The sequence below is a fragment of the Moschus berezovskii genome, chromosome X, assembly GCF_049115385.1.
Source record: "Moschus berezovskii isolate FMDL1 chromosome X, NW_MosBer_1.0, whole genome shotgun sequence".
Lineage (NCBI taxonomy): Eukaryota > Metazoa > Chordata > Mammalia > Artiodactyla > Moschidae > Moschus > Moschus berezovskii.
In genome coordinates, this window is record NC_142488.1 from 34,962,700 (window position 1) to 34,973,819 (window position 11,120).

Here is an 11,120-nt window from a genome sequence, read left to right on the forward strand (position 1 = left end):
TTCTGCTCTAATTTTTATTATGCTATTATTAACCTTGCTTTAAGTTTAATTTACTTTATACCTGAAACTAACACAAAATTGTTAGTTAACTATAACTTAGAAAGTTTTTAAAGTTTTAATTTGTTCTTTTTTTCTCTTGTTTCCTAAGGTGGAAGCCTAGGTAATTAATTTAGGTCTTTTCTCTGTGCTTCTTATGTGTGCATTTTAAGTTATAAATTTCCCTGTGTATTGTTCAGTTGTAGCCCACAGATTTTGCTAAGGTGTGTTTTCATTTTTAATTAATTCATAATCCTTTAAAGACTCTTGAGAGTCTCTTCAGTTCAGTTTAGTTCAGTCGCTCAGTTGTGTCCGACTCTTTGAGACCCCATGAACCGCAGCCCGCCAGGCCTCCTTGTCCATCACCAACTCCCGGAGTCCTCTCAAACTCATGTCCATTGAGTCCGTGATGCCATCTATCTCATCCACTGTTGTCCCCATCTCCTCCTGCCTTCAATCGTTCCCAGCGTCCGGATCTTTTCTAATGAGTCAGCTCTTCGCATCAGGTGGCCAAAGTATTAGAGTTTCAGCTTTAACATCAGTCCATCCAATGAACACCCAGGACTGGTCTCCTTTAGGATGGACTGGTTGGATCTCCTTGCAGTCCAAGGGACTCTCAAGACTCTTCTCCAACAACACAGTTCAAAAGCATCAATTCTTCAGCGATCAGCTTTCTTCACAGTCCAACTCTCACATCCATACATGACCACTGGAAAAACCATAGCCTTGACTAGACGGACCTTTGTTGGCAAAGTAATGTCTCTGCTTTTGAATATGCTGTCTAGGTTGGTCATAACTTTCCTTCCAGGGAGTAAGCGTCTCTTAATTTCATGGCTGCAATCACCATCTGCAGTGATTTTGGAGCCCCCAAAAATAAAGTCAGCCACCATTGCCACTGTTTCTTCATCTATTTCCCATGAAGTGATGGGACCGGATGCCATGACCTTCGTTTTCTGAATGTTGAGCTTTAAGCCAACTTTTTCACTCTCCTCTTTCACTTTCATCAAGAGGCTCTTTAGTTCCTTTTCACTTTCTGCCATAAGGGTGGTGTCATCTGCATATCTGAGGTTATTGATATTTCTGCCGGCAATCTTGATTCCAGCTTGTGCTTCATCCAGCCCAGCATTTTGTATAATGTACTCTGCATGTAAGTTAAATAAGCAGGTACTCTGCATATAAGTTAAACATGCTGCGTGGTGTGACCTAAAAAAAAGAAAAAAGTCCTGCTTCAGTCTGCCATAGTCTAGTTCCTCTGTTTGCACTCTGTTGTCACTGGGCTGTGACGAGGGCACAGATTTTGGTCTGGAAATAACAGGTAACTTGCTGCCATTCACTGTATTTGTTCTTTCCCAAGGCTTTCTTCTCAGATCAGGTGTACTTGTTGAAGAGGCTTAGAAGTTATAGGCTCTGAATTTTCATTTCTGCCCTCTTTTTTTTTCTGTTTCTATTGTTGATCCCTTTTTGGCAATTCTCCTCTTGGGCAGCAAGACACTCATTTCTTCCCTTAAACCACTACCTTCTAAAGAAAGTTGGTCTAGTTGTTTCTATCCGCTCTGAGAACCTCTATATTTTAGTTGGGATGTTTAGACTACTCACATGTAAAGTGTTTATTTATATAGCTAGATTAATATTTACCACCCATGTAACTGATTTCTATGTGTTATATTTACTATTTGTTTCTTTCTTCCTCATCATTTTCTGCCTTCTCTGATTTTAACTGAGCATTTTATTTGGTTCTATTTTATATCCTGTCTCAGCCTATTATTTATATTTAAAAAATTTTCAGTGCTTGCTCTAGGGTTTAAAATACACATAATTTTAATTAGTCTAAGTTCACCTTCAGATAATATACACTGTTTTACATGTAGCACAGGTACCTTATAACAGAATATTCTCAAATCCTGCCTGCTTTCCCTGTGACCTTGCATGTATTGTTTCACTTACCTATATGATATAATCACTCCATACATTTTTTAAGTAGTGTCATTTATTCATATTTTTAAGTAGTCATTCATTTTTTTTAAATATTAAAAATTTTTTTTTTTAATTTTTTGGCCGTACTGGGTCAGCTTTTGTGTGGACTTTCTCTAGTCGCAGTGAGCAGGGGCTACTCTTTCTTGTGGTGTGGGTGCTTCTTAATGCAGTGGCTACTCTTGTCCTGGAGCACAGACTCTAGAGCGCAGGCTTCAGTATTTGTAGCTTGCAGGCTCTAGAGCACAGGCTCAGTAGTTGTGGCTCACAGGCTTAGTTGCTCTGCGGCATGTGGGATCTTCCCAGACCATGGATTGAACCTGTGTTGATTGCATTGGCAGGCAGATTCTTATCCAGTCTGTCACCACGGAAGCCCCCTCCCCATACATTGTTATTATTAATGCTTTAAAGAAAGGTATATTTTAGGTTAAGAAAAGGAAATTAAATTAAGAAAAGGAAAATATTTTATCTTCATTTATTTCTTCTCAGATGGTTTTTTTCAATGAAAATCAAATCTTCTGATAAATATACAGGTATATATCAGATATACTTTTTCTTATACATAAAGATCTTCTCTGAGTGTTATTGACAGGGCAGGTCTACTGACAATGATTTGCCACATTTTTTTCTCTCTGAGAAAGTCTTTAGTTTTCCTTTACTTTTGAAGGATACATTCATCACTTTTCATCACTTTAAAATTTTTCACACCCCTCTTCTTGGTTACATGTTTTCTGACAAGAAGTCCACTGTAATTCTTGTTTTTATTCCTTTATAAATAAGATACTTTATTTTCCTGACTTTTTTCAAATTCATTCTTTTTTTATGTGCAGATTGAATATGATGTGTCTAAGTGTAGCTTTTTTTCTTGTATTTATCTTGCTTAATGTTCTCTGATATTCCCAGATCTATAATTTATCTGTCATTATCTGTCATTCATTTTGAGAAGTTCTTAGTAATTATTACTTCCAATATTTCCTTTGCTCCATTTTCTTTCTACCCCTTCTGGTACTCTAATTACACGTATGTTACTTTTTTATATTGCCCCACAGTTCTTGGTTATTCTGTTTGTTTTTTTAATTTTTTACTTTATTTTTTAAAAATTAATAGAAATATAGTTGATTTACAGTGTTTTGCCAATCTCTGCTGTATAGCACAGTGACTCAGTTATACATGTGTATACATTCTTTTTTAGAAAAATATTTGTTTTCTTTGCATTTTACTTTGAGAACTTCCTATTGACCCATCTTCAATTTTTTTCCTCAAACATGTAGAATCTACTAATGAGGTAGTTGAGGGTATTTTTAATTTCTGTTTCTGTGTTTTTTGATTTCTTGAATTTGTTTTTCTTAGAGTTTCTATCTTCTGCTTATATTACAGATTTGTTCTTGTATGTTATTTACTTTTTCCATTAAACAACGTAGCATATTAATCAGAGTTATATTAAATTCATTGATAATTCTAATACCTGTGCTGTATCTGAGTATGGTTCTGATGTTTGTTTTGTTTTTTCAGACTATGGGTTTGGTTTTTTTGCAGTTTGATATGCTTTGTCCTTTTTTGTTGTTGTTGAAAGGTAGATGTTTGGGTCATAAAATTGTGGTAAAGAGTCTGTTAGTGTGTATGTTAATCTGGCTCAGAGGAGGGTTATGTTAAATGTTCATGGTGGCTATGGGTGCTAGAAGTGTCAAATTCCTCTCGTGTCCTTATTTTGGTTCCCCATCTTGGCTTTGGGGTTTCTCTCTGCACTGTTCCCCAGAGCGAGTCTGTTTCTTACAGCTTTTCCAGCTGTTGCTGCTAAGTCACTTCAGTCGTGTCCGACTCTGTGCAACTCCATAGACGGCAGCCCACCAGGCTCGGCTGTCCTTGGGATTACCCAGTTACTATTTTTGCCGAAACTTGGCCTCTGTTCACTGGTGCCAAATTGAAACACAGAGACAGAGTTTTGGGTGAAGTTGAAAGGAGTAGATTTTATTGCCTTGACAGGCAAAGGGGGCCACAGCAGGCTAATGCCCTCAAGGCTGTGTGACTCATCCTGGAGGGGGCAGTAAGGAATTTTAGTGTTCAAGGAGCAAGGCATGATCAGTTCGTGGAAAATTCTACCATCAGTTGGCATCACGGTGAAGTTTCAAGTATCATCAGCCTTCCGGTTTCAACCAGTCTAGGATCTATGTTCTTGGGGTCAGCAGTTTTCATCTGGAGGTCGGTCTGCTTCCTTTAAAAACAAGTTAAGAATGTGTCAGGCCTTTATCTATATCTTTCAGGGAACTGGGAGTTGGGTAATGTTGCTGCTGCTGCTGCTGCTGCGTCACTTCAGTCGTGTCCGACTCTGCGTGACCCCATAGACAGAAGCCCACCAGGGTCCCCCGTCCCCGGGATTCATGTTGCTACATGGCAAATATATAGTCTAAATTGTTACCAGTTCCCCAGCCCAACAGCCAGTCGATGTTTCTATATCTACACATTTCCCAATCATTAATTCTTGAGTCAGCATTTTCCTTTAAAGACAAGGACGCAGGGGCTGGTACAAGGTATCACTATACGGGAGCCTTGTTTATTTGGTGGTAGGTTGTGGAGGACAGGAAGCAATAACCTTCTGACTGGCAGTCTTTAGAGGGCCTGTGTTTCAGTGCTATGACCTTAACAATGGTTTCTGTTCCTCCTCCAGTGATATATCATTTTTGCCTTTTTTCTACTGCTTTGACTTCTTAGACTGCAACATTCCCAATTCATTTCCTTAAAGCTCCCCCCACCCCCGCCCCCACCAGGTGAGGCCAGGAAAACCATAGGGGATGGATTGGGGAGGGATTCCCTTCTCCAGCCAGGATAAAATTTCAGAATTATGCTTTTTTGAAGTATCTTATCCTGGAAAGTAGGCTTTTGTTATGGGAAGATTATGGGGATATTTACAGTTACTCTCCCCTCCCTCGGCCAAAGCCAAAAGGGGTATTTTTTTGTTCTTTACCCTGAGAACTTAGTGTGGCCTTGGAGGGAAAAAAATCCATGATTATGTAAGCAGATCCATGGAGCTGCAAAGAGTCAGACACAATTTAGTGACTGAACAACAATGTAAGCACATCTTGGCTCCTATACCTGTCTTTCCAGATTTCAGAGTGGCATTTTTCAAAGGTAAAACTAGAACACACGTTCAGGCAACCTTAAAGTCAAGAGACGCTGCTTCACTAGCCAAAATTTTTAAAAAAGGAGATAGAAAAAAAACCAAAAACCTTCAAATTAGAGAGCAGAGCTTAAGATTCTCTTTGTGGAGCCCAATCTGAAGACAGGAAGGATGAAATGCAGAGAGAAGTCCTGTTTCCCCAAATTAGTATCACATGTATCCTTCAGTCAGGTAAGTCAAATATGTTATTCTCCATACTTGTTTCAAGATTTCCCACTGACCTATTTTTTCCTCCTAAACACCAAAGATCCAGCTGTTGATTAGATAAATATCACAGGGATTTACATGGTGAAATATAGAAATGCCCTTCTTGGATGCTTTAGGCATAAAAGAAGAATTAACTTAATGTGAATGAATTGTTGGAGGATTGAGGTTCTTAAAGCAAAGAAAAAGGGCTTTCATAAAAGTTTTGTATACTTTCAGAAAAATATAGGGATTACCAAATATGTGCAATCCGTAGTGCTCTGCCTAGGTATTCTACTTGCATTGACTTTTCCCATCGTTAATGTTTTACACAACCTAGTTCCAGCTCTGCTTGTGAATTGTAACATTTCCAAATTTGTTCCATGGGGTGCTTTAAATGCCTTCCAATAGAAGTTGTACATAGATTTTTTTTCTCTAATGGCAAAAAGGAAATTTTAAGACCCCAGACTTCACTCCTTCTTGATACAGCTTTCAGGTTTGGCTATGAATAGCCTCAAGGAATTTTATAAAAGTGCTATAAACCCCCAGTTCTGTGTTTAATCTTGCTCTTTCTCTCTGGCAGATTTTACTTTTCATTTATGTTTGATTTCATGTGGGTAACAGTTCTGCTTTAATGAAGGCTGTCTTCCTAACCTGTAGTTAAAAGTGAACAAGACCCACAGCACACCTATTAGAATGGTGGAAATCCAGGTCCCACATGCAGCCTGATCCAGGAAGTCTTTGTTCCTGTGAGCCACAGACTTTCCTCCCTGCCCAGAGATCTGGGGGCCTTTGGGGGTGGGGAGGCTGGCAAGAGAAGAAGAAGGTAAATGGTACCCAGTCAGGGAAGTAACTTGGTCCCAGATACCTCTATCTGCGTGAGACTCTTCTCACACCAAGACACCAATGTGGTCAGCATCAGCACAGTGGACCTAGTCAGAGCAAGCAGCCTGCTGTAGGAGTCTCAGTCTCCTTGGGGGTGAGACACTCTACCTCAGGGATGGGGCTTCCTTGGTGGCTCAGTGGTAAAGAATCCACCTGTAATGCAGGAGATGTGGGTTCGAGCCCTGGGTCAGGAAGATCCTCTGGAGGAGGAAATGTTCTCTACTCCAGTATATTTATATACGTATGTGTTAAGTTGCTTCAGTCATATCTGACTCTGTGCAACCCTATGGACTGTAGCCCCCCAGGCTCGCCTGTCCATGGAATTCTCCAGGCAAGGATACTAGAGTGGGTTTCCATGTCCTCCTCCAGGAGATCTTTCTGACCGAGGAATCAAATCTGCCTCTCTTAACGTCTCTTGCATTGGCAGGTGGGTTCTTTACCGCTAGCGCTACCTACACCACATCTTAGATGTGGTATATATACCTTGGATGACATCACCCATTCAATGGACAGGAGTTGGAGGAAGCTCCAGAGTTGGTGATGGACAGGGAAGCCTGGCGTGCTGCAGTCCATGGGGTCGCAAGAGTCGGACACGACCGAGCGACTGAACAACAACAAATACCACAGCTTCTTTATTCTCTCATCTGTTGATGGACATTTAGGTTGCTTCCATATCTGCGCTATTGTAAATAATGCTGCAATGAATTGGGGTGCATGAATCTTTCCAAATTAGAGTTTTTGTCTTTTCCAAATATATACCGTGGAATAGAATTGCTAGATCATATGGTAGTTGTAGTTTTAGTTTTTTGAAGGAAACTCCATACTGTTTTCTGTAGTGGCTGTGCCAGTTAACATTCTCACCACAATTGCACAAGGGTTCTCTTCTCCACATGGTCACCAACACTTATTTGTTTGCTTTTTTGATAATAAGCATTCTAACAGGTGTAAGTATTTTACACACATGGCTCAGATGGTGAAGAATTTGCCTGCAATGCAGCAGATACAGGTTCAATCCCTGGGTTGGGAAGATCCCCTGGAGAAGGGAATGGCAACCCATTCCAGTATTCCTGCCTGGAAAATTCCATGGACAAAGGAGCCTGCCAGACTCCAATCCATGGGGTCACAAAGAGCAGCTCCAGGTATGAAGAGAGCTCACTGTGGTTTGATTTACATTTCCCTGACAATCAGTGATGTTGAGCATCTTTTCATGTGCCTGTTGGCCATCTGTGTGTCTTCCTTGGAAAAACTTCTATCCCAGGCTTCCGCCCAATTTTTAGGTTGTTTGTTTTTTATTTTTTTTTTATTTTTATTTTTTTAATTTTTATTTCTAAAAAAGAATTTTATTAAAAAAGCACAAATGCAAAGAAATGAACAGAGGAAAATTTATGCGTCGAACCTGGACTGGTCACTTATGATAATATACATGCTACAATTCCATTCTCCCCAATCATTCCACCTTCACCCTCTCCCACAGAGTCCCAAAGACTGTTCTAAATGCCTATGTCTCTTTTGCAGTCTCTTATACAGGGTTCAGGTTTGTTTTTTAGATACGAGTTGTGTGAGAGGTAGTATTTGTTTTGAAATGTTTTCAACAAATGCTCACCCGGGAGCCTTCTCCAGCCCTGACAGTTCTGAGGTAGGTGAAGCAAAGGCAAATCTCTGAGCTGATTCCTCAGGGAGCCACAAAACAGGTCGAAATGCACAACCACAACTCTGAGGAAAACATCTATATTTCTCCCTCTGGCACCAGCAAGCTGAATCAGGCTGCCATCCACAGAGCTACTGCCTAACTGAGGAATGGGGATGGTAGGCAGGTAACAAAAAAAGCCTTTTATTCATTAAGCACTTTTTAGTTCTAAGTTTTTAATTCTAGAGTTCAAAACCTAGTTGATAGTGAGGGTTTTTTTGTTTTTCTTTTTTGCCAACGCTTGCTTGTGGAGGGATGGATTTTTAGATTTCTCTCCTCTGTCATCTTCCTGGGACTTCATTCTGATGACATATCAAATGTTTAACAATAGTAATCAATCACTGGAGGGATTGCTTGGGATTTAAATTTTGTTATCAACTTTTCTGAATTGTCTAACTTTTCTTCAGCAGGGTTTGTCAACCTTGACACTGTTGACATTGTGGTTCTGATAGATAATTCCTTGTAGGATGTTATCTTGTGAATCGAGGGGGTTTAGCAGCATCTCTCTCCTTTACATGCTAGATGCCCATAGCACTTCCACCATTACCAGTTGGGACAACCAAAAATATCTCCAGGGATTTTATTAATCTCACATGCCTCCTCAGGGAAAAAATGTACCTGGTGGAGAACTACTCCTCCTTAGGGGATGAGATCCTACTCTACATAAGAAAGCTCTGTAGGTATAAAGATAGGTAGGTTGAGAGATTGATGGATAGTGTGGTTGGTTGAATAATGATCCACCAAAAGATATACATATCCTAATCAATGGAAGCATTACATTATATAGTTTAAAAAGAAAAAAAAAAAGGACCTTGCAGATGTGATTAAGTTACAGATCTTGAAGTCTTGAGGTGGGGAGATAATTCTTTATTATCTGGGTGAGCCCTAAATGCAATCACATGTTCTTTTAAGAGAGGCAAAGACAGATGTAGAAAGATGTAAGAGAGATGTACAAATACACAGAGAAAGCCATTGGAAGACAGAGGTGGAAATTGGGGTGATGATGGCAATCAGCCAAGGAAGGTGGGCAGCTACTAGAATTTGGAGGAGTCAAGAGCAGGTTCTCCTCTAGTGACTCCGGAGGGTCTCCAGGCCTGCCCATACCTTGATTGTGGCCCAGTGATTCTGAATCTGTATGTCTTGCCTCCAGGGTTTTGAAAGAATACATTTCTATTACATTAAATCATCAAACTTGTGTTAATTTTTTTTACAATAGCCAAAGGAAATCATAGATGGACGGATAGATTGGTAGGCAGGTAGATAGATACACAGATAGATTGTTGTTGTTTAGTTGCTCAGTTGTATCCAACTCTTTTGTGACCCCGTGGACTGTAGCCCGCCAAGCTCCTTTGTCCATGGGATTTCCCAGGCAAGAATACTGGAGAGTGTCGCCATTTTCTTCTCCAGGGGATCTTCCTGCCCCAGGGATCAAACTTATGTCTCCTGCACTGGCAGGCGGGTTATTTACCACTGAGCCATGGGGGAAGCCCATATAAAAGTATATATTTAATGTAATATATAAATATGTAAGTCTATATTTAATGAAATTATACACATATAATTTCTCTATATAAAATATATAAAAATTATTATATATGTAATATATTTTTATTTAAAAATATCTTTATATGTGAAGAAAATTTTGTAATATAAAAATATATTTATATATAGAAATATATACATACACATAAGATATACAACATGGAGAATTATATACATTTTCTCTCCATAAATATTTCTCCTTATATGTATTTATATATAGAAATAGATATTTCTTTAAATGAGAGCAAGGACAAATGGAGGCATCTTAGTTCTTATTAAGTCAAGGATCATCACTTAGTTCCAGAAAGACTACAGAAAGGAGTAAAGGAAGGGACAGATATCAGAGAGTAATCTGAAATGATACCCCAGAGGAATACAGGATCCATGAAACTGGTGAAAGTTGCCCTCTAGGGCATATGGAGTGTTATGAGGTAAGTTGGAGTTTGTTCCTCTAAATCAGTAGCACAACCACACGGGTTGTAGTGGTCAAGTTGGTCAGAACAGAATCACCAGCTTCCATTCTCTTCCCAATCTGCTCCTCTACCAAGCGAGTTTTTCCTCTTTCAGCAAGCCTTCCCTGTTTCATCCACCCAGATTCTCTGGCCGAATTCTAGGAATCATCACTGATTGTTCTTCCCTCATGACCTAGTAGCCATTCAGTTTTTTCCAGCTGATGGCCCAGATACCGTGGAATAGAGACCAACCCTGTCTGAACTGCAGATGTGCAGAATTTATAATTGTTGTTTCACAGCATCAAGTTATGGAGCAGTAACTGATTTAAACACATTCTTTTAATGTATTCTTCATTATAGTGCATCCTCTTATTCATCAGTAATTTCATTTTCCATCTTCCATTTCATTTATATTCAATTTCTACCCCACCCTTTAAGACACTGTATTTTATATTTCATTCCAAGTCCCATTTCAACTTTTCCATTTCATCTATTTTTAAATAGTGAATATTTCATAGTCCATTTATTTCCTGCCACTGCATTTTCAGTTCCATTCTGTATTCCTTCCTATTTAATTTCAATTTTGTTCTTAAAAATTTTATTTTATTCTATATTCCATTCCTTTTCTCATATGACATTATATTTTTTATTCTGTATGCCATTAGATATTTATTTCCATCCTCCTTTCCATTCCATTTTCCCATTATATTCCATTCAATTTCCATTCAGTTTTCCTTTCCATACCCTCTTCAGGTCCATATTCTATTCCTCATCTCATTCTAGTTTGCTCTGCAGTCTCATTTCATTCCATTCAGTATTACATTTCAAATCCACCTTACATCCCATATTATTAACATTCCAAATATCATTCCATTTTGTTTTGTATTGTATTTCCAGTTGTTCATCCACTCCACTAAACATCCCATTCCATTTTGACAAAATTGTTATAAAAATGACTTTCAGGAGATCAGATTGCTGATATTTTTATCAAAAAATTACATATGTCATACCAACAATTTCCATCTCTGGGAATTCATCCATAACAGTGACAATCTAGATTATAACAAATTTTATTTAGTAAGAAGGATGTGTGCCTTGCAGTGATGTGTTAGAGGGTGAAAAGTTGAAAACAACACAAATGTTTGCAATATAAGAATGATTGAAGATGTACATTTCTTCTCTAAGTGGA